The sequence below is a fragment of the Meleagris gallopavo genome, chromosome 5 (genome assembly GCF_000146605.3).
Source record: "Meleagris gallopavo isolate NT-WF06-2002-E0010 breed Aviagen turkey brand Nicholas breeding stock chromosome 5, Turkey_5.1, whole genome shotgun sequence".
In the NCBI taxonomy this organism is placed as follows: Eukaryota; Metazoa; Chordata; class Aves; order Galliformes; family Phasianidae; genus Meleagris; species Meleagris gallopavo.
This window is the reverse complement of record NC_015015.2, coordinates 48,740,419-48,762,903: the sequence shown is the minus strand read 5'-3', so window position 1 is coordinate 48,762,903 and position 22,485 is coordinate 48,740,419. Positions and strand designations below refer to the sequence as shown.

Here is a 22,485-nt window from a genome sequence, read left to right as displayed (position 1 = left end):
CATTAGCATTCCATTAAGTCCATTTGCTATAGCTCTACTGTGGAGGACATGATTCTCAGAAAAAGAGAATCCCAGTCCACAGCTGTGCTGGTATCTGACACAACTTACTCGGAAAGGTGATGCAAACTGTCCTTATTTCAAAAAAAGGTGATGTACTTTGAAAGAGAACCGAAAGACCTTGGGTTAAGTGTTACCAAACACAGCAGCTACATAAGGCACCCTTGGCTATGCTTGAGTTGGTAGCTAATGATTTTTGTGCTTTTTGTCCTAATTGTTGTGAATTTTTCTTCAGAAAAAATACTTAGATTAGATTGGAACATTTAATGCAAGGTTAAGGATTAATATCGTTCTCCTTTGGAATAAAACTATCTACAAAAGCCATCGAAGTAGATATTTATTAATCAAGTCTCATTAATAGCATTTGGGCCAACTGACACCTGCACTAAAAGTCTGTCCTTTACAGCACTTGTATTTCAAGTACCTCCTGAGCAAAGGATAAAGGTATACTGGGTATATGGCAAAAAAGAGCAAGAAGAATCTCACTCAACACTCGTCAGAAGTCAGTGATGCAGCTAACAAAATTGGTGTACCTGGGACATCAATGGTTTCCACATTCTGTCCCTGTACAGATCAAAGTAGTCTTTATAAGATATTACAGTTACATGCAGAAAAAAAAACCTGACAACATTGCCAGTTGGTTCTTTGTGGCGTATTCTAGAAATAAACATGAATCATGCAGTTGTCTTGGGGACATCCCAGCCCCATTTAGTTAACCCACACGTCATACTGGGTTAGGGAGAGGGAAGGAAAGTGTATATATTTACATATATGCGTTTTTTTTTTTATATATATAAAAGTGTGTGTATGCCTATATAATTTGCCCATTCACCTTGAACTGAGACATCCAGAAGAAGGGCAGTTGAGCAGAACTCTCAATACTAAGAGCAGAATGAAAGAAAACGTCTGAAGCAAATATTAAGTTCTCATCTTTGGACACCTGAAATGTCTGATTAGGATGGGTACCAACAACCACACAGAACTCTAAGGTCAAAGCCAGATTAATTTGTCCAAGATTCATTCTTCTGATGTACTATTGATGTAAGACTTTAGCTTTCATACTAGTTTCACAAACAGTGAATCACATTACTTCAAATCAGCATTTAATCATGCTCCTTGACAGATGCCAAGCTCTTCCTGCATCTTTTTCCAACTTCCATCTGCAGCTTTCTGCACATTTTACATGAAATATATAATAGCTATTACACATCCTGCAAAGCTAAAAAACATCTCCAAGAACAGACAGGGAAGGATTTATTTATTAATTTCTCTCAGATAATTTCATTAGTCATTAAAATGTTTCCTTCAGACACTCAATATTATTTAATATCAGATTTGCCAGTATGCTGGCTTTCAATGGGTTATAGGAGTTACGTGAGTTTGAGACAGAATAGCAGGTCTTTAAGGCTGGAAGTAAGAACAAACACAAAATAAAAATTTCACTTCCAGAAATCCTTGTAAGAGAATTTCCCTAATCCAGAGAATTAACTATCTTGAATGACAGATTACAGGTTGGCTATATACACACAGCTATAGCAACAACAGAAAAAGACAAATCCTATGCTTCTAAAACAATTTTTCCAGAGTTTCTGGAGCTTGGAATTCACACCATTACCTGTAGCTTAGTATCCTTAGTACCTCTTCAGGGATTTAATCATCCCAATCTGTAAACATATTATTTTGGGAAAACAGTGCTTGTTACAATGCTCACAATAACAGGACAAGTCAACTCTTGTAAGAACAGCCAAGAAGGCCAATGCTATCCTGGAGTGCAATAGGAGAAGCGTGGTCAGCATGCAGAGGGAGTTGATCTTCCCCTCTACTCAGCCCTTGTGAAGTACAGCGCTGGGTTCCTCTGTACAGGAGAGCTCTGGAACTACACAGAGCCCAGAGGGCCACCAAGAAAACAAAGGGACTGCAGCACCTCTCTGATAAGGAAAGGCAGAGAGCCGGACATGGTCAGCCTGGAGAAGACAGATGATTTTATCCATATACAAGTATCTTCAGTTAGGTTGGCAATGAGATGATGGCCAGACTCTCCAGCTGTGCCCAGCAACAGGCTAAGAGGCATCGGGCACAATTTTAACCACAGGAAGTTCCATATGAATATGAAGAAAAATTTCTCTGCTGTGCAGGTGACAGAGCACAAGAAGCAGCTGCCTGGAAAGGCTGTGGAATCTCCTCCTTCTCTGGTGATACTCAAAACCTACCTGGATGCAATTCTGTACAATGTGCTAAAGGTTGGAGTAAAAGATCTCCTGAGATCCCTGCCAACCCCAACTGTCTGAGTGTGTGTCAATGGTATTTTAGGCACTCCTGTAGAATTTTCTGGTGAAGCCTACTCAGTGCCTCTGCACATTATTTTTATTTTTCTGACAGAAATACATTTCACACTGGTAATCCCTCTATATACTTCAGTAGAAAAGGAGTAGATCTCTGGAATATTTTTGTAAAGCCACAACACGTGATCAGGCTGCTCTGACCTTCCCATTGACTCTGCTGTGGGCAGAAGTTGAGAGCAGTGGCCCTTAGAGGTCCCTTCCAACCTAAAAGACCCTGTGATTCTATACTCAGGACCAGCCAAAGCAACAGCAGTAGGGCCAGTCCGGCTTACCTAACAGGTCTGGTTTATGTCTTAAAGGAAATTTAAGCTGGAAGAAAACTACAGGTCAGTTGACTACCCCTATAAAGATTACTGATATAGAGCAAAAGTTCTGCTTAATTTATACGACATACACAGCATAAAGGCCAGGCACTCGCTGCGTACATAAAGCCCTAATAAAACACTGTTTGGTAAAGATGACAGCACACAGCCAATCAGTAATAAACTGCTTTCTACAAACACAAACAGCAGTCAGCAGCTAATGACCTTACATTTCTGGGCAAAAAGCGTAAAGTCTGGCAATCTCACATCAGTCCTAGGGCCAATTCAGATCCTAGGAAAGCTTCTGGGAACTTTGTAAAAATGCAAATATTTCAATTCTCCTTAGGACTCTAGAAAGTCAGCAGTCACCATTTGTGAAGTCACCCTATGTATACAGTTACACTGTAAAGACAGTTTCTTAAGTAACTAAGGACAGTTGAGCTGCTTTTCCCATACCTAACTGATTTGCTTAGCTGTAACAGTTGCATAATGGGTGTTCGGTGCGTAACTAAAGACCAGTTCTGTCTCCTAAGCCTTGCAAAACCACTGATGCTAATGAAGTTATAGCCTTTATTTTGCAACATCATATTCAATGCATCAGCTCTATCCTGAAGTTATGCTCAAGCGCACACAAAACATTATTTCATTTTTACTTTTGCTTTTAATATTTGTCTGAACTTTAAACTCTGTGAACATCAACAGCTTAACACTCAAAACAACCAGTGCTGAATTGTTTGCTGCCAATTAAGAGAAGGGCAAGTCCCAACTAACACCAAAAACAAGCACACAGCCACTTTCTGTTGTTCTTCTCTAATCGAAAGGAAGAGCTTGTGAGAAAGCGATGACGATTACTGCACAGGACAACGGGAAGTTGGAAAATCGAAAACTAAGAAACTAAGACAAAAAAACAATTAGCGAGGGGGAAAAATCATCTGATACTCTTAACCCGCAGCCTCAAAGACATTCCTTTAACGTATTTCTCCACAGATTCCTTTACTCCAAGGCAACTTCAGAAAGTGTAGCTGCCAATCTGCGCTAGTTTTACTTTCTGAAATTCTTCAGATTCAGGTCTGCAGCAACAAGGGCACACTTTCTGATGCATTCTATCTACTACATAAAAGTTTTCAATGATCTCACCAAAGTACAAAATAACTTGCATTAGCTCCAAGCAAAAGCATTCAAAATTTATTTCTACTCAACAGAACATTTACTCTCCTTAATATCACTGTTCCTCATAAATGGGTTCCTGTATCTTTGCAGAAGGCTTGTGCAAGTTACAAAGCACTTCATTAAAGCTGAACAGGAACACTTCAGGTACACGACGGAGTTTCTAGGATACTGCTTCAGAACAGCTCTGTAAGTAAAACAGGGACACCAAGTAATTTTGCTTAACCTATTTTTTTTTTCCTAAATAAAATGTTCCACACAACTTATCCATAACAAAGTCTTAAACATTAATTTTGTACGAAGCTGCCTGAAAATTTGGGAAGCTACTTGCTGCTCTTCTTTATTCCAGATTTAACTTCCACTTGGGGGCCATATAAGCCAGGCATGAATTTCAAAAGTGAAGCATTACTTAACAGGATTTCAGTGGTTATTCACACAGCAGACAGCTCTGACCACGTAAATTGCAATGAAAGCTTTAGTCCAGACAGCTGGACATAAATCTATTTAGTTTTCTGAAGCATCCAATAAAATTATCATTTTCTGTTTCCAGAAGAATTATTCTAAGCACTTGAATAGAACAAAGACCACGCAATGGTTTGAAATAAATATACAAGACAAACAGAATCTATGACAAGATTAAGAATATGGATGTGAACACCATAAAGAATAGAAAGAATTACTCGATTTGCAATCACCACAGCACTGTTAACTCCATTTCATTAAGACCTTGAACAAAAATATTTATCTACATATCAACCACATAGTATAGACCAGCACATCCTATTGGGAGTATTTAAGGTGCAAGTACTGGCTTATCAATACTATGGAGCTTAAAAAGTTTAAAAACAAAACAAAAATTAGAACAGCAGGCTCCCCATCCTCAAAATATTGTTTCTGTTTGCAAATCACTTTTCACTTCACAGGTGCACACAGAATCAAGTTACCCTTTGTTTCCCTGTGGCAAAGGGCACTGAAGTAGGACAGGAACATTAACTCATTTGCACCAGGGAAGTTGAGTGAAATTGAAGAATTTTGATACTTCTCCCTCCCCATCCCCCCAAAACCAAAAAAAACATTGCCTGCATCTGCAAGTCACTGCAACTGTTGCTTTACAAATTTAAGGGATTTTCAATTCAATCTGCTAGACACTAGGTAAGACTGACGCCCAAGCCAATAGCGCTGCTTTCCAGCAGAAGAGCAGAAGCACAACTTCTGACAGGGTGCTACCAGAGCCAGCCCAGAGCCCACAGCTCTCAGAAGCTGAGCGTGACCCAGCACAGCTCCCCAGAGTGCTCCCTGGTCAGTCCCAAAGGGGTCGGGGAGCAGTGCGGAGCTCCTCCGAAAGGAAAATAACAGCCAGGAAGTAGGCTGGAAGCACTCCAAGTAACTTGAGCGATCTTCAGCTGCGCTATAATCAAATCACTCAAGCTCTGGGGAAGTGACATGACATTGTAACCTTGCTTTTTGAAAGGTGTTTGTTTCTATATATTTTTATAAGTTAATTCTTACTATTCCTGCGGTAGAAAATGTCACTTTCCTCTCCAGAAGTGCCTCAATCCTTTCAGTCACACTTTCCACAGTACTGTTTTATTATGCAGTACAGAAAGCGGAAGAGAGCTTTAACTTCTTGAGCTTCTAGTCAGTCACTTGTAAACCAGCTAATGAAAGTAGTATTCCACAGACCTTAAGTTCCTTTTGCAGCCTTATGTTTATCGTGAGCATCAGCTAACGACACAGTGCAATTCAGACTAAACAGACTTTGACTGCAGATTACAGGCTTGGTCACACCAGATCTGTAAACAGGCTACTTAAACAACTCGGAATATAGTCACTGTATCACACACTCCCAATAGGCATGAACTGATTTAGACGTTCTATTTTGGTTTAAGCAATTAGTTGCCTTTTTGTGCAATTTTTTTTAAAGGGAAGAAGTGAAAAGAAGGCACGATATTGGTACTGTCTCTTCCCTGTGGCTGTTCTACAGAATTTTGGCTCAAATGTAGTTCAGCCAGCTGGATAAAAACCTCTGAAGCAGAAACCCAGTTCAGAATCACGCACGTTCTGCATGCAGTGCAGACGCCTTCCTCCTCTTCTCCCCCTACTCAGCTCTTTTTAAAGAGGGATGTAAAAAAGATCTCACTGTGCAGTTTTAAGTTCAAAACAATGATCTTTCAGGGCTATAATTAAACCACGGGTGAAGGGTTCACATTTTTATACCGGTCTCTACTGTAATGGTTTAAAAATTAAGACGTAGATTTAATAAGTCATGGAACATGGACACTTCATTATCACGGGCTGCAGAGCTGGACCACAATCCAGACTTTTTGTTTCAATACCATTTCTTCAGCACTGGGAAAAACATGACCCAGAAGAGACAATAAATGAATGCAGCTTGTTTCTTATCTTCCATCCTAGATTTCTCTTGAGTAGTCATTTGAATTGCAAACATGGAAGTTTAACAACACTTGATGGGATTTGTTTGCATTAACAACTGCACAGACTTGTGAATGTCACCAGGTATTGTTTTAATACCTACTTGGTTGCTTATTATTTGCTTAGGTGACTGAACCAACACCTTCCAGTCAAGTGAAATCTGTAGAATAAAATAAAATTCCTGAATTTTGTTCCTTTCAGATTTCACTGAATGGTTTCCTGTTTCCAAGGAGAGACAGTGCTATCTAATATTTCTTACATACACAGCACTAATATTGCTTATTAAAATAAGCAGTCCCAGCCTTTTCTGTAGTTTCACAGATCTTTTAAGATAACTTAATTTTCACTTCTCTGAATCTTTATATTAATCCTTTTTTAGCTATCTGTAAGCATTTAGAGATCAAGCTACCAATTTATACAATGGAGAATGACTTGCTTCATGCTTATTTCTAAAGCTTTCCTTCATTCCATTTCTCACAATAAGGAAAAATCAGTACTCAAGTATTGATCAGTTTTAAGGCTGACTCATTTACAGCACCCTCCCTTCCTTTTTTGTGCAATGGTACCAAATTGATTTGCCACTACGTGCCACCCAGCACTCAGTGCTTGTGCTCACTCACCTAGCACAGTGACATCTCTCATTGCCTCTTGCCTTGACAGTTATGCAAATCAGACCAACTGCAATTTCTTCTGTTTTTCACCATTATTACTTTTCTTGGAAGTTTCAGATCTGCCAGAGAACTTTAAATTCTAGTGTGCTAAGCTTATTAGGGCAAAGTTACTTAAAGCTTTATTTAATGTGCCCAATAAATGGCAACAGTTCACATCATCTTCCTCTGAACTATACCTTAGTATCATCTTCCAGATGTTTTCCCATTCTGTCGTGTTATGAAGCAATGACTGTCCCTTTCCAAAAGCAACCAACTAACCTGTAGTCCAGTGTAACTGTCCCATCTGTAACATACCTGCAGACCAGTCTATTTATTCTTAAACTCACCAGAACTCCTGAACACCACTTCAGCCACAGGCTGACTTTTCTCTGCAACACAGCTTCCCCTCAGGGGGATGAGATTTTGAAAAAGATATGTGTAAATACACATACTGATTTGCATTCAGAAAGAACACTAACTGCATGACTTGCATGCAGCCAGTGGAAAAAGCCATGCTCAAAAATTTCACATTTTGCCATAATCTACTGACATAGCTGCAACACGAAATACTGTGTTCACAGCCAGACAGCTGGCTGAACAGAGAGTCAACAAATTGAGAACCATCCCAACTAAAACACCAACTTACTGATCTCAGATGCAGTTAGCCAGCCTTAGGACAAACAACTGTGACAAAGCAAGTTAAATTCTTCAAGAGCATTAACATACATACACACATACATGAACCAACAGCTATCCTCATCACACCAGTTAAATATGACAAGGCACACTGAAGATACATAAAACTTGATTGCTGGACTCAAGTAATTTACCCAGCTCCAAGAAGCTATTCTATTCACTCAATGCCCTTACAGTTAGAGGGCAAGCAAACAAAGAATGCCACTCTTCCCTGCTTGAGAATATTGCCTGCATTGTGCAAAGCTCTGGACTGGGAATTAAGGTTTGTTTGATAAAAAAAAATTAAATTACTACCCTTTGGAAAAGGCATCTGAAATTACGAACAACTGCATTTGTTCTCTGACATGACTATTTTGGTTTAGAAGTTTTCTTCTGCGTATCTTAGTTTCCAAACTTTGGCATGAGTTTCCTACTGTGTTTGCCATGGTAACCAAGCAGGCTGGGCGTCCACTTGAAATTCTGTTTAACTGTTTAGTGTTGCATATTAATCAGGACGCACTAACACATCCTAAGTACTTCAACCAGCAAAGCAAACAGCTCTCATACTGAAGCAGTAGCCTTAAGAATTACAAATCCCATAGGATTTTTTTGTTGTTTAAATAGAAGGGTAATAGGGACACTGTTGCCAAAGATGTGCAAATAAACAGAACACGTTCAAATGTGAGGCACAAGGTGTATTCAGTAACTACAGAGTACAGCAGAACAGAGAAAAGTCTCTATTTGACAGTGTCTTCTCTCCTGCGAATCAAGATTTTACATTCACAGCAGAAAGGAAAATGTATTCCAAGAGTGTATTTAAGACAGTTTCCACACATCAAAGCTCGTAACCTGGGGGAAAATGGTCCTGCTGTTCTGCTGCAAGAAGTAACTGGCTCACTTACTTGAAACTCTATGGGTAAGCAACAGAGTCAAGCCAAGCAACAGTTACCAGCCTCTGTTAGTTTCCATTTCGAAGAAAGATCCTTCTTCAAACATTCATTTCAATTACAGAATCATGAATATGAAAACACCTGTCTGGGCGAGCATGAGATCTTTCCTAATTCCTGGAAAATGCATCAAATGCTTTAGTGTACTAAAGTTCTAGACAGAAGTAGGTAATATTAGGAAATCTTGAAATAAAAAGCAGTTTACTGCTTAGTTGGTTAAGCTCCCCTCCCCAAGAAAATAAATAAAAGAAATAAATGTGTATGTAGTTTGTCACCTCCCTTATAATAAATTAACAGACCCACCACTACATGATGTTACTATTCAGGAAAATCTCATGCTTACAGATAAATTATTCTGACCTTCAATGCCTGCTGCATAGATTTACAATACAGAAAACCGTCTCCAAGAAAATCTAAGAAACAAACCCCCCTGAAGCTTGCTTATAAAACTACTGAGGTTCCACAAAACATTGTATGTTCTTTCTACAGTATCTGCAAACTCAGCTGTACTCCCACTCTTTCATTGGGCTTTACTTTCCCCAGCTTCTCTGCATCTTGCATTTCATTTCCTCTTCTGGATCTAAAAGCTAGCGAGGCAGTCTCTCTGGGTACCACAGATAGTTGGACATGTATCACTATAAATACATTTCCTTCACTCTTTTCATCCAGCTGGGCTGTAAGAAGCTTCTGGATGAAACGCTCTGCCTGTTCTTAAAAGCTGTTCTGTACTTCCCATGGAGTCTATAACCTCTGACACCGCACTATTTTCATTACGCAGTTCTTCAGCTATTAGCAAGAGCTTACAGCAGGGTTGGTCAAAGAGCAAAATCCTTCTGAATTAATAGCAAATTTTGGGGGATTAGGATTTATGGCAGATCTGGCAATGTCTCTCAGACATCTCAGGAGGGTTTTGTATTATTTATTCTCCTCTTCTTCCCTCTCACAACTTAAGAAAGTGACTGCTTTGCTAGGCTACTTAAAATCACATTCATTTTTTGCCAGTGTTACATTACACACTACCTTCTCCTAACAGCAGCAGCTGAAATTCACTTTCATCAACATGAGTAACTAAAATTTTCTATAATATTAAAGACAACTCTTCAATGCCTCGTATAACAGCAAAGACACTTCCCTACTTCTACTGATAAACTCACTTTACCGATCTTTGAGTTACATTTACCTCCTGCCTTCAACAGCTGTACTTCAAGGTAGCTCAGCTTGATAACCAAGCTGTAACATCTATATCTTCTCAAAGCTCTCAGGCTGAAGCAAATATTCCATAAGTACATCTCCAATAAAGTTCCTCATTGGTTACGGTTCTGATATTGGCTTGTTTCACCATATAAAATATTGAATACAAACAGTGATCCCTCTCAACTTTACTATAAGAACTCTGTTTACTATTTTCATTGGTGACTTAAAGACAAAAAGTAAGATGGCATTTCCAAAATCACTGCTAAAATACCTCATCCTAAGGTTCTCTTCCCAACAACTGTTACAGTCCTTTCAAACAGCAAAAGGAGATCAAGAGTTGTTCCGATTCCCCATTTCACAACAGAATGAGCTGAGGTTCTAGATCTCCCTCAGTTCAAATATCTAATAGATGAATCTAGAATTGACAGTTCAGAAAAGGAGAGGGATTGAAGCAATACTTGAAGCTAACAAAGTTATGAATGACATTTAAACTGAGATACCAGTGCAGTGGGCATTTCAACACACAGACAGTGGTGAATTTCCAAACTAAGTAATGATGGTTCCAATCCTCCTCTACTACTGGAGTAGTAAATGTACGTATTGTAGTCTCTTCAACTGAGAGAATTAAAGTGTACTGAAGCAGTTATAAAGTAGTCAAGGAAAGATATATAATTAAGCTTGCCGAGATTCTCTTCAGATGTACACTTAGTTAACCACAATTCCCTCCTCAGCAGCTACAATCTAGCAGGTTATAACACATTCACAGCTCTGGAGTAAAAAAGTTACATTTCTGTTTCTTTCTTATTCTTCACAGTAGACCCTTTTATTTTTTCCTAATGCTGCAGTCTACCCACATGACTTGCTGCACTTATAATCAGTTCTCTCCCACCTATTTTTAATGCTAAAGAAGTTCAGACAAACTGCACAAAGATACACACACACACCAGACGTAAGAGAGAAAACAAGGAAAATAGCTACGTAAACGTTAAATGGATTCCACAGAAAAGCACACACAGCAACTGCTACTCGGTCCTCTGGCTCAGGAGGGATACTTACAGAACACCGGCAAGTTTCTCTCACTTGGAAACTGTTTAAGTTGGCTAATCTCTAAGTAAAACTTACAAAGTTGTAACTGCTAAAAGTGCTGTTTATTTAAATTAGAGCAGGCTGACTGCTCTTAGGTGGCCCCTGAAACATGGAACAAACTGAAAACATCATGGGACTCGATAGCATCATCCCTTGACTTGTTCATCTCCTGAGCACACACAAGGAAGTTATCCAACCTGCTGGACAAGAGTTCTGCTCAAGTCACACCTCCAAAGCCTAGACTTTCACTGGAGTTTGAACTAATTATTTTATTCTTCCATTCTCAAATACGAGTACGATGTTGTTCTGCTATCAGAAAAAAAAAAAGACACTTCAACAGAACATACATATCTATGAATACTGTCTGTTGGCATTGACTTTACATTGCCAATACTGTTCTTGGTTCTTCTTTTGAGTGCTCAGACAACCAAAGTATCCTTAGAACACATTACACAAGATTAAGTTCCCTGCTGAAAGACTAAAGCCACAGTAGCTTCAAAACCACAGCTGTTGGAAGAAATTCCATTTCTTCCAATTTTAAAAAGACCAAAACAAGTAACAAATAGTTACTTCCAAAAGGTGGCTTTGCAGGTGTGCTTGTGAACCAAAAAAAAAAAAAAAGTACCCTTTATAAAACCCTTGCATTTTCCACTTTTAACAGTGAAGCCTGCAGTAGAACACTCTTCTTTTTAAGGGCATTCACAATATCAAAACAAACAAAATACGCAGACTCCAAACATGCACAGAACAACAGACAAACCAACAAACAAGAACCTGACTGATTTATGGAATCAATATCAACATTCAGTTCATTAGGACTAAACTCTATTAGCCAATTTACTTGTAATCTCCAAGCTCCTATATGATCGTTTTTATCAAATTAAAACAAGCTCCATTTCATGTAAACTTGTCAACAGGTGGAAATATAAATTCATACCACTTAACAACACATCCATTATAGCTCTGTTACACTAAATAGCCTGCAGGCAAGCAGTATTAAGTTGTGTTTCCACCAGTTCACCACTCTAGTATTTATCTTCTCATGTTTTTCCCACCTCTCCTTTAGCACAAAAGAGGCCAAGTTATTTCTTTAGGATTTAAAAAGAAAAAGCAGCAGCCAAAGAGCTCAGGATTATCCGTTGCTATAACAAACCAATGTTTTAGTCCAGCAGCGTAAATTCGCTGCTTGAAAGAAAAATTTTTATCTGTTCCAGAAAAGCAGCCTGAATAATTGTAGCCCGCATTGCACTGTTGCTATAGAAACTTATTTCACTGTAGCAGTTAATTGTTAATCAATTTATGGTTTTTTTTTCATTACAAAGCTCAATAAGAGTCAAATACAATATAGAAATGTCTCTCCAGCAAGTCAAAGCTATGTCCCTTTCTGGCTACTGTTGGATTTTGCAAGCCCTACAGGAATGCCAGACATTTTTCACACACTATTTTTATTAAGCCAACAACTCCTCACGTTGCAGCAAGTTAACAAAATATTACTAGAACAAAGCCTAGTTACTTTTGTACTAAAAATAAGATGCAACTCGCTGTTGTTCTTACAGCCCCAGAACAGTTCTGCAGAAGGTATGTGAATAAAGTATCTACTTAATATATAATCTATGCTCCCATCCAGAATGAGGCCCATTGGTTTATACTTTTTGTGGCTGTATTTAGTAACAGACAGACGAAATAACACATCTGCCTTAACTCTGTCCTGACGTTAATTTACAGTACTGTATCTTCCTTCTAGTCCTGAAGACATTTCATAACAACCCAGGCCAATGAGGCAAAAAGTGCTGCTGAACAAGAATAAAAGGCAGGCTACTAGAAAACATACTGAGAACCAAATCCCCTACAGATACGTTGCTGTGAACTCAGATTTTCCATAATCACACACATACAAGGTCTGGGATATCACCTAGGTTGCAAACCAGAATCCTGTTTTGGAAGTTTAAGAGAACAAATTCCTGATCTGGGCACAAGTTTTCCCGACAGCCTTATGTTGAAGTATGCACAGTGCTAAAGATACCCTAAGTAGCAACGAGAGCTGACAACCCTGGTGGCACAGATATCAGGTGGGGAAAGAAAAAAAAAAACGGTGCTTATTAATCGCGTTCTTTAAAAACTACCATTAAAAGGTCTGAAAGTGCTTAATTTACCAAATGGACACACAACACTGCCTCTTTCCTATGGCTGATTTTCTCCTGAAGGGCAGAAGGGAGCCATCTGCCTACTACTTGTCACTTACTGATCTTCCTGCACACAGCTGTGCTGGCCACAAGTAACTATCCACTCTTCAAGCCTTTTGCCAAAGGTCATAAAAGCAGCCTGTACTGGAGCATGGAGCTGAACAGACAGAACAGAGCTCAGCTGTTTAACCATCCATCCCATTGATACGGGCATACGAATTCTACATGTGCCAGGGACTTCTGCTTTCAGAATCATTCACACCTTTCTACCAGCCCAGTTCAAATACTGTATTTGGATCAAACACAGAACTTCACTTGAGTTGGCAGAATCTATCCTGTGAACTCTGTTAGAAGATCACAAACTTCATCTAGAGGAACAGCACATTACGGCTTTGCAGGAGTTTGCTACAAGTTATTCTGCACAAGGGACACAGCTTCCCTGTCAAGGTGAGAAAGGAAAGCCATGGCAGGTGTTAGGCTGACATGAACATCACTGGAGTGTTTCCTTGAGAGCACCCTATATTTCTGACGGTCTTCTTTGGGGGAAAAAACAAACAAAATTTAAAAAACATCCACCTGGATTAACACAGCTGCATCTGTAATACAAGCAAAAAACATTGCATTTTCAAAATATCAAACTTTGAAAGTTGTATTGCCAAATCATGCAACTACTCCTACTCTAATAAATCACTTTTTCAAGATGGACCATTGTGACACCTTCAGTGTACACAGCTAGCTATTTAAGACTTCTGGCCCACACTCCTATTAAAAAGGTCTAAAAAAGTCACGTTGCTCATATTTATTGTTATCCTTGTGACTGTGCAGGCTGAAGTGTCCATAAGGCACCATTCCAACAGCTTATTTCACAATACTTCTGGGCTTTTTAAACACAGCCTCAATATATATTGACATCCACTCAGTCTCCTCATCAATGCTTCCTCTTCCTTTAGTCAAGAGGGAGCTTTAAAACCATAAGCTGGAATCCCATGGAAATTTTCCATGCTATCACTTTCCTAACAAAATGTATGCAAACTTCTAGTACAGATAATAGGAATTACATTTTGTTTTCCTAGTAGACTAAGGACAATAACTTTGCTTATAACATCCAATGTTCATGCAGCTTCTCCTCCTTACTCCAGGGCTTTCTTTAGTTAAGAGCTCTTGCTCAGGCCAGCAGTTACTCTAATACAGCATTCCACATTCTCCATGCGTGCAAAGATGAGGATTATTAAACAAGAATCTGTTTATTAACCACTTTCCAATCCCACAGAATTAACAACAGAAAAGCATTACTACTTCGACCACTGCGGTCACCTGAGAATTCCACAATTATCTTAGGAAATTAAAGACTGATCACAGTTGGTACACCAGAACTGAAATCATTTTACAGAAAGTACCACTTAAAGATTTGTCACTGCATTATGAACAGCTTTTCTAAAAAACCCAAGAGTAAATTCCAATTCCAAGTTATGTCACTGTCATTGGAAAGACTTCAGTCGCAGTGCCTGGTAGCCTTGCCCACAAAAACTATAGGGCTATGTTTTCTACCAGCAGTCTGCTAAACAGAAGCTGAAGCAAGAAAAAACAGCTGCTTTATTTTAAACTACAGGAAGCAAGAAATTGGAGCAATTTAGATGCTGGAAGATGGATCGCATACACATTTGTACTTACTAGTAGAGTGAGGTAAGGAAGGAAAAATTGTCAAGTTATGAGGACATAACAAAATATCATTATTTCAACTTATACTATGGCATGGTTATTATTACTGTTTAGTTTCCTTAAGTTTTCTTGAAGGAGAATGGCGTTATTAGGTTGAAAAGCTTTGGCTTTCCTTGCCTATTTTCAAACAGCATCATTTCCAAGTGTGTCAACTCACAGTTAGGACAACTGGACAGCAAGTGGCCTTTGAATACATATCACTCAAAAATAAGCATTTCAGATGGCTTCTTTCACACAGAGACTTGCAATACTTCAATTTAGGGCACTAAATTTGATTTTGCAATGTCAAACACCAATTATGGCCTGTGAGCCAATCAGAGATAAAATTATGCAAGGTTTAAATAGAGTCTGAAGCATCTTCAATATTCATTTTAATTATTAACTGTCAGATGTCAAAGCATAATGCAAACTCCTTGCAATCTAAACAACACAACTCTTTCGTAAATATTCTGACAAAGCTGACCCACAAAGCTCTCTACAGAAGCAAAAACGTTTGTACTACCAATGATCATTATTTGCATTATGACTGAAATGTTATTGGCCTGCAAAGATTAAGTACCACAATTAATGGTTTTATATTAGTTTAAATTCCTCTGACTTACTTAGTGTACTAGAAATACACTCGCAATGCCAAACAAAAATTCTACCTGCAGTGGCAAAAAAAAAAATCCCTAGTTACAAAACGCTGCCTACAAAATGCTGCCTACCAGCATAAGGGTTTGGCCAGCAGGGCCCAGCATTGACACTAAAACACTGCTGCCATGCAGGCAGATAGAAATGAACGACCTGATCCTTCAGAGAGCAATCCTTCCCAGCACTTACTGCAACATAGAGCTTACTGAGGTCAAACAGTTGCAGTGCAGGCTGGAAACATGGACTTGAACATGGACTAGAGAAGCTGAAAGCACTACAGACTAATGCTACTACCTACAGACCAGAAGCAGCCCCCAGGGAACCATCACCTTGTAGGCTTCATCAAGTGCAAATATACTCTTCTCTTCCACAGTAAGAAATGTTTAATAGGGTCATTCTAAAACAGCTATTTGTTTGTCAGGTTTTCTCTTGAGTCAGCCCTAATTGTTCTGTATAAGCCTCATGACAGGGTTAACCTGTTAAAATTACCTGTTACCCTGTAACCCACCACTAACTCTTGGCTATTTCCCTCCAAAGTGTCATTGAAAGAAATTTGCTGAAAACAAAAAAAGCTAAAAAAAAACCCTTAAAATAAATAAATAAATTAATTAAAACAAAAAAACTAAAAACTTAAAAAAAAATCACCAGAACAGTTTGTAACAAGTCTTGGCAGTCCTTAGCACAGGGTCCAGCTAGAATTAAAGAAAACATCTAGCTACATCATAACACTTGAGTTAATGAGTCTACCTATCCATTAAAAGCCTGGATTTTCCAAAAGTCTTTCAAATATTTTCACACGCACAGATCCGTAGGAAGCCAATTAGTGATCCAGCCACAACACCTCCACAGGACTGGTGAATCCAGTTTGAATGCAACTCTTACCTACAACACAAGGAAGAAAAACTCAGAAAGAAGTTGAGGGATCTCTTGGGACACACCCACACAGAAAATAACCGTAGAATCACATCCAACCAAATCTGCAATGTCTTTTAAAAAGGGTTGATAGTGTCACATCATGGCACTAGATGTGGACTACACAAGCCCTCATAGCACAGAATAGAAATATTTACCCAGTTACAGGATTGCATCAGACATCTTTGAGGGAAGTTCTGATTTCATTTCCACAATACTTCTAGTAGCCAAAAAACTTTGTAGTAGAATTTGACAGTTACAGACAGTCTTTTCTTGGTATGAAAAATACCAAAGTAATATCTATAAGCAACTAGACAACCAAGGGAAAATTCCGCAGGTGGCAAATTTGCCAAAAGTCAGCATCAAATCAATCTAATTGTATTCTGAAGAAAAAAATAACAGGACTATAAGAAAAAGGTCAGCAGCAAATACAATGCCTTGACATTAGGAACACTTCTGGTAAGTCTCATGTGATGCCTACAAGCAAGCTAAGTATCATGGCTTTTAAGGATTTTTTTTTTTTTTTTTAAGGACAAGAAAACACACCATACTTGTGAATAACAACAAGATTAGAAGGATTATTTGCAGTATGCAGCACAGTATTGGAAATAAAAACACCTTTTAATAAAGCAAATAGAACAGAATTCAATATGCCATGCAACAAATTGAAAGAAAGCGTGGAGGAAAGAAGCGATAAACCATCCCAGCAAGTCAGTGCCATGATAATACTTCAAAGATCTCAACGTTCTTCAATATGGTAGCAGGAGCATCAGGAGAATGACACGGAATTATTCTCCCTTTTTCTGGAGTGATATCTCCTTTAGGTACTGCAAATAATGCTAGTTAATTGAAGCTAACAGAGAGGAGCAATCAAACGCTTAAAAGTCAAACATGAGAAGAAAGGTTAAAAGAGATCTAGATTTGTTGCCAAAGGCAGTCGGTTGTTCTCCACAGCCCCAGCAGAAAACAGCAATCAGCTTTTTCCCCCCCAAGAAAAAAGTTTTGTGAGATGTTATGAAAAAAATAGGAAAACTATGCTTAAGTGATGTATGAGGGCTGTGGCAATCTTATTCTAAAACTGGTCACAAAGATGTAGGTACACCTCACTGTGCTTCAGAGCAAGCTATCTAAAAATATCTTCACAAATCTCAACATTTCTGTAGCTCATATATGCTGTTGGAATGTGCATCTTTCTTAGAGGCCTGACACAGCCTAGTGATAGCTCGATATAAAGTAATATTAACTCGCCTCCCCACCACATTTTGAGAAAATGTGCTGTTTCTGCAGATCCCAGCTCCCAACCTGGAGCTGCTGAGCACTACCCTCCCCAGAGAAAGCAATATACTAAGCACGGTGACAAATGCCACCCATTATTGTTCCATCATTAAGACAAGATCCTAGATGAACATTCTATAGAACAAAAGTCATCACCAAGTACAATACTTCTCTAGCTGGGCAATAGAGATTCCAATAAAGACAGATATTTAAGAAAGCAATTTAGAATAATGCAAAGGAAAGAATCCTACATGTCAGCAGTATTTTTGCCGATAACTGGGGATTACTAGAATGCTGTAAAAGAAATTAAGATATGAGCTTACCTTCATCTTAGTACAAATATAATTGAAATTAAGATATGAGCTTACCTTCATCTTAGTACAAACATAATTATTTCTAAGTCTATTGTTCAATGTAAGGTTGAAAAGAAAGCACAGATTCCACCCTCCACGCCTTCCCCAACCTGAGCTCATCATCTACCTATTTTTTACTATGATACCATTATAACACACTCTAACACCACATAGCTATTGACAGACTGCTGCCTTAGGTAGCTGCAGGAAAAGAAATACAACTGAAGACAGTCTCTTTTGGCAAGAAAGAAGTTCAAAATAAACAAGTAAACCAACAACTGCTGTTGGGAAAGCCTGCCACATGTTAGCAAAGAAAAATTAATATAATAAGCTGAATGGCATTCAAATTCAGTAGCAACCCAATGTGTGGTAAAAACCAAGAGTGTATACAGTGCCACGCTGCTGCTAATATGCACTTTCATACGACTGTATTGAAGCCTCAGCTGCATGCTGACTTGCCCAGAAGCCTTTATAATAAACAGAGAGAATATACTAATTATAGTGGTGGGGGGACAGGGAAAACGCACTAGTTTCCTAGTAAAAAGGGAAACGGATTTGGTAGTTAAGTGTCAGCAGCAATCTAGAAAGCCTTGTCTTGTCAGTCATTCCTGTGACAATGAATCAACTAATAAACCATTTTGCAAAACCAGACACAAACCAGACTGAAGTACCCCGAGTCTGTCTCATAAGCCAGACTCAAGCAGCAGCCCTCACTCCTGATATGTGCTGAGAAAAAGACAACCCATCCAAAGCACCAATGCATCATGGTTTGATCAATCATTTTTGAATGATTACCTTATACTTCTACTCCATGAAACAGAAAAAGTCTTCTCTATCGTCCATAACACTCACGATTAAATCAACAATATCTAAAGAACAGATCATTCTGAATCTGACTTAAGGCAGCAGTAAAGGTTGCGCAGGTGAGACCATCAGGCAACGGATCCAACCTGACAGCTCAGGAGGCAGCTTTGTTCCTTTTCCCTTCATCCCTTTCTTTGTTCTCACTGTGCTTCCTCATATCTGAACCCAAGACAAAATGGTTCAACTCACCAAATCAAAATTTAAAAAGCGCATGTATTGAACTGCTAGTTTAGCAAGTTAAACTTTGACAAGCTAAACTAGCTCAAACTGAGGCTGAGCACAGCCAAAGCTAGCAAGGATATAGGGAATACACTGCCAAGAAGAGACTTCGCTGCTGTACCATCATTTCCAGCAGTCACTAGATCACTTGAGTTCACAAAAATTCAACCTTTCAGTTTAACAGGAGATCACATCTTACCTTAATGTCACAAAGTTAAGGAGGACTGTAAGGGAAAGCCTACTGACACTCAGCATAGTTGAGAATAATTATATACTCACATATGTAAAGCAACCACCTCTCATTCAATCACAGTTCAATTTCTCCTTTCTAAACTATACATTCACTTCCTTTTTCAGTGGATACAAACCAAAAACAATTGTTTTCTGGAAGCCTGGGGAAGCCTGTTTGACTGGGGCGGTACACCTGTCAAAGCATAACACAGGTGTCCTAAGGCGAGCTCAGGGAGGCCAGAAACCTCCAGTGGAGCAGAAGGGCAAAAGCTCGCTTGACCTTGATTGCACTACCTTATTAACAGAAGGAGAACTGATTAAATTTTTGTTACCTTAAAACACAAAATAACAGACAAGAAAAAACTCACAGCAATGGTTCACAACTGCTTTCATTGCTATGGAATACATGGCAATTTGATGATATGTTTCATGGTAATGGCAATGCTTTACAGCAAGAAAGAAGAATAGAAAGAAAGCTGAGCTTTCATTATTTTAAGGAATATTCATTTAAAATGAATTTGTGTGGAAATAAATTTTTACATTTTTTAGGAAAAAAAAATCTCTGAAGACAGCTTGAAATGCTACCCAAAGCTCCCTTACTGCTCTTCCTAACTATCATCATTATTTATCGGTGTTCCAATCCCAACATGACCATCCTGACACTGGACATTGTTCCTCAATTAGGCTTCTTAGAAAATAAAACAAGCTTAAAGAAATGTCCTGAAAAGGTTTTACTTTCTATAGTTTGAATATCCTAAACTGAACACATATGTTAGCAATGTACTTTAAAAAAAGATTCACAAATTAGACATTGCAGTTGCAACATATTTAGGATTTAATGGAAACTAAAAGAAGGAAACTTAGCATCACTGATTTCAAGAAACATCCTTACAAGTGGTACTTTTCACTTAATATTAGCATTCATGGCTTGAGTGTGACTCCTGTTTGACATGTACTGATCTGCAGTATATTACTGATACAAGAATTATCTCAGCATCAGACAGACACTTCTTAAAATAAAGTCCTGGTGGTTCTTTCACTCATTTTAATAGAAGTTTAACATTTAAAGCTTGCTCCTGTTCTTGCTCTGGAAAAGTAAAATAAAAGACACAATCTTAGCTACCTGATACAACACAGCTTCACTAACTTCAATTTGTACTTCACTATCTTAATGACTTCACCAAAATGAAAATTACAATCTGAAAATTAGGGAGCATTTTAAAGAAACACTTTGATAATTGTGAAGTAACTTAAAAGAGAAGTTGTTAGCATTTGTATTATGCAGAGATCACAAATTTTTGTGTCCCTCACCCAAGAAGTGGAAGACGTGCAAAGTTTAGTTTGTCCAGTTTAAGACAGACATATATACTATCAACTTAGGTAACAGTAGCTTCTTCCTGCAACCATAGCCAGAAAATATGTAACCTTTTATACAAAAAAACTCAAATCATCAGTTGACAGTGTCAGCCTGTTCTTCTCTGAACTTTGCACATAGACAAAAGCACCTTTCAAATGAATAGTTCCAAAATAAATTCGAAAGAAACAACCTTTACAAGTTTAAGACAGCCCACCTTCTCTATTCTCATTTTAAATGCTTCCTTTAGCTTATTTCAGCTATTTCTCTAGATTAATTTTACGAACTTTGCATATTACATAAAAAGATTTTGAAGTATATTTTCATTTGTTAGTGTCATAAGAGCTCACTGAAATGAATTCTGAACAATGCATACATTTTATATTACTATGAAGAAAACAAAACGTAGTGCTGTAACAGGTATATCACAAAGCTCGTAAGTTAACAATCTGACAAACTAACACTTTCTCTGTTACCATGTAGCTCAAAAGCTGCTTTTAGCAGCCCGGAAAAAATATATTGGAACACTAATCTCAAAATCATTTCTACAAGCTGAAAAAGTTATTCAGTTCCCTATTTCCAATGCAGTACCAAGCTTCAGATTTCATTTTTTTATTAATTTTAAGTGTGGTAAGAGGTGACTAAGACGACTTGCAAAAATCACACATATCATTACTACACTACATAAAGGCCCATTCTGTAACGTGTGAGAGAATTCCACAGTTACTTTGTATGGAAAAAATAAACTCAAGATATAAGAACACGAACATGACAATAGTTTAAATGCTAGATTTTCAGAGATACTGTCTTGATGATATCTTGTAAATAGGAAAGACAGCAACTGCTTAGATGTTTGATAGAAGAACACTCATGACACGCTTCAAGAAACTGTTGACTAAGTATTATTTAAAACAACAAGGTTAAGAAAATTCACTGCAGTGCAAAACTAAAATCCATACCATTATACAGAACATATCTGATTTGTCAAGTCACAGTAAACAGATAACAAGGTAGACTTAATTCTCCAGTAGATGCTCACATTTTACAGAGGAGCAGTGATTTGGGTGTTTGCTTAGCAGCCTGCAGTTGACTCCCTCCTCACCCACAGGCTTTCTGCACAGTCCTGGGTGTATTGCCAGTCCTCCACCTCCTTATCCATGTTACACGGTGGACTAAAGGCAGGAAGGTTTCAAAGGACTTACCTTATGGAAGCTAAGTCTCAAGTATACGAGATAACAAACCCTCATTTCTTGAACCAGAAACCTAACAATCATTACATTTGTGTTTTCATATGCTGAGTGACATTCATACAGCATGACAAGTTAGAAATGCTCTTCTAAATGCCATAAAGGCAACGACCCTAAGAAACAACTAGTAGAAGGGATTTATTCGTAAATATGGTGACCCGAAACATCAAACGCACACACCATTGGTCCTGCACCTAACGTTAACCATTAGAAGTCTATCTCGAGTTGCATCGACGAGCGTCTTCTGTAAAAGCAACTTTCTCTGCATTAATTACCTGACGTTTAAAACTCAGCTCTCCGCACCGCTCCCGTTTACGAACAACCCCGAAATCAGTTCGCACTTCAAAGCCGTGAGAAAAGCCTAAAATTACAGCGAATACCGCAGCCCTCCGACCACAGCTCGGAAGCCTTCCTCTGCCCTACCGGGGATTTGACACCGCCGTAATCACGCCCGGCACTGGCGCCCGCCAACCTCCGACCCAAAGCAGTGAGCGAAGGAGGCCCGCGGTTCTCTCGCTACTGAAAACCCAGCCCCCATTCCCGCACAGCGAGGAAGGCCCGAGCGATCGCACCCCTCCCCACCTCCCCACGCACCTACGGGTGCGACACCGAACGCGACAGACCCCCGGGAAGGAGCGGGCG

The 22,485-nt window shown here is 38.7% G+C and overlaps 1 protein-coding gene across 1 annotated transcript in view; it reads right to left on the bottom strand.

Moving 5' to 3' along the window:
• The window catches only part of WDR20 (WD repeat domain 20), a 42,427-nt gene extending 20,193 nt beyond the window's left edge, over positions 1-22,234 (bottom strand). Inside the window, exon 1 of the mRNA XM_031553689.1 lies at positions 22,119-22,234. The gene's annotated coding sequence lies outside the window, so the exon portion shown is untranslated. The remainder of the gene's footprint in view (positions 1-22,118) is intronic.
• Positions 22,235-22,485: the final 251 nt, after the last annotated feature.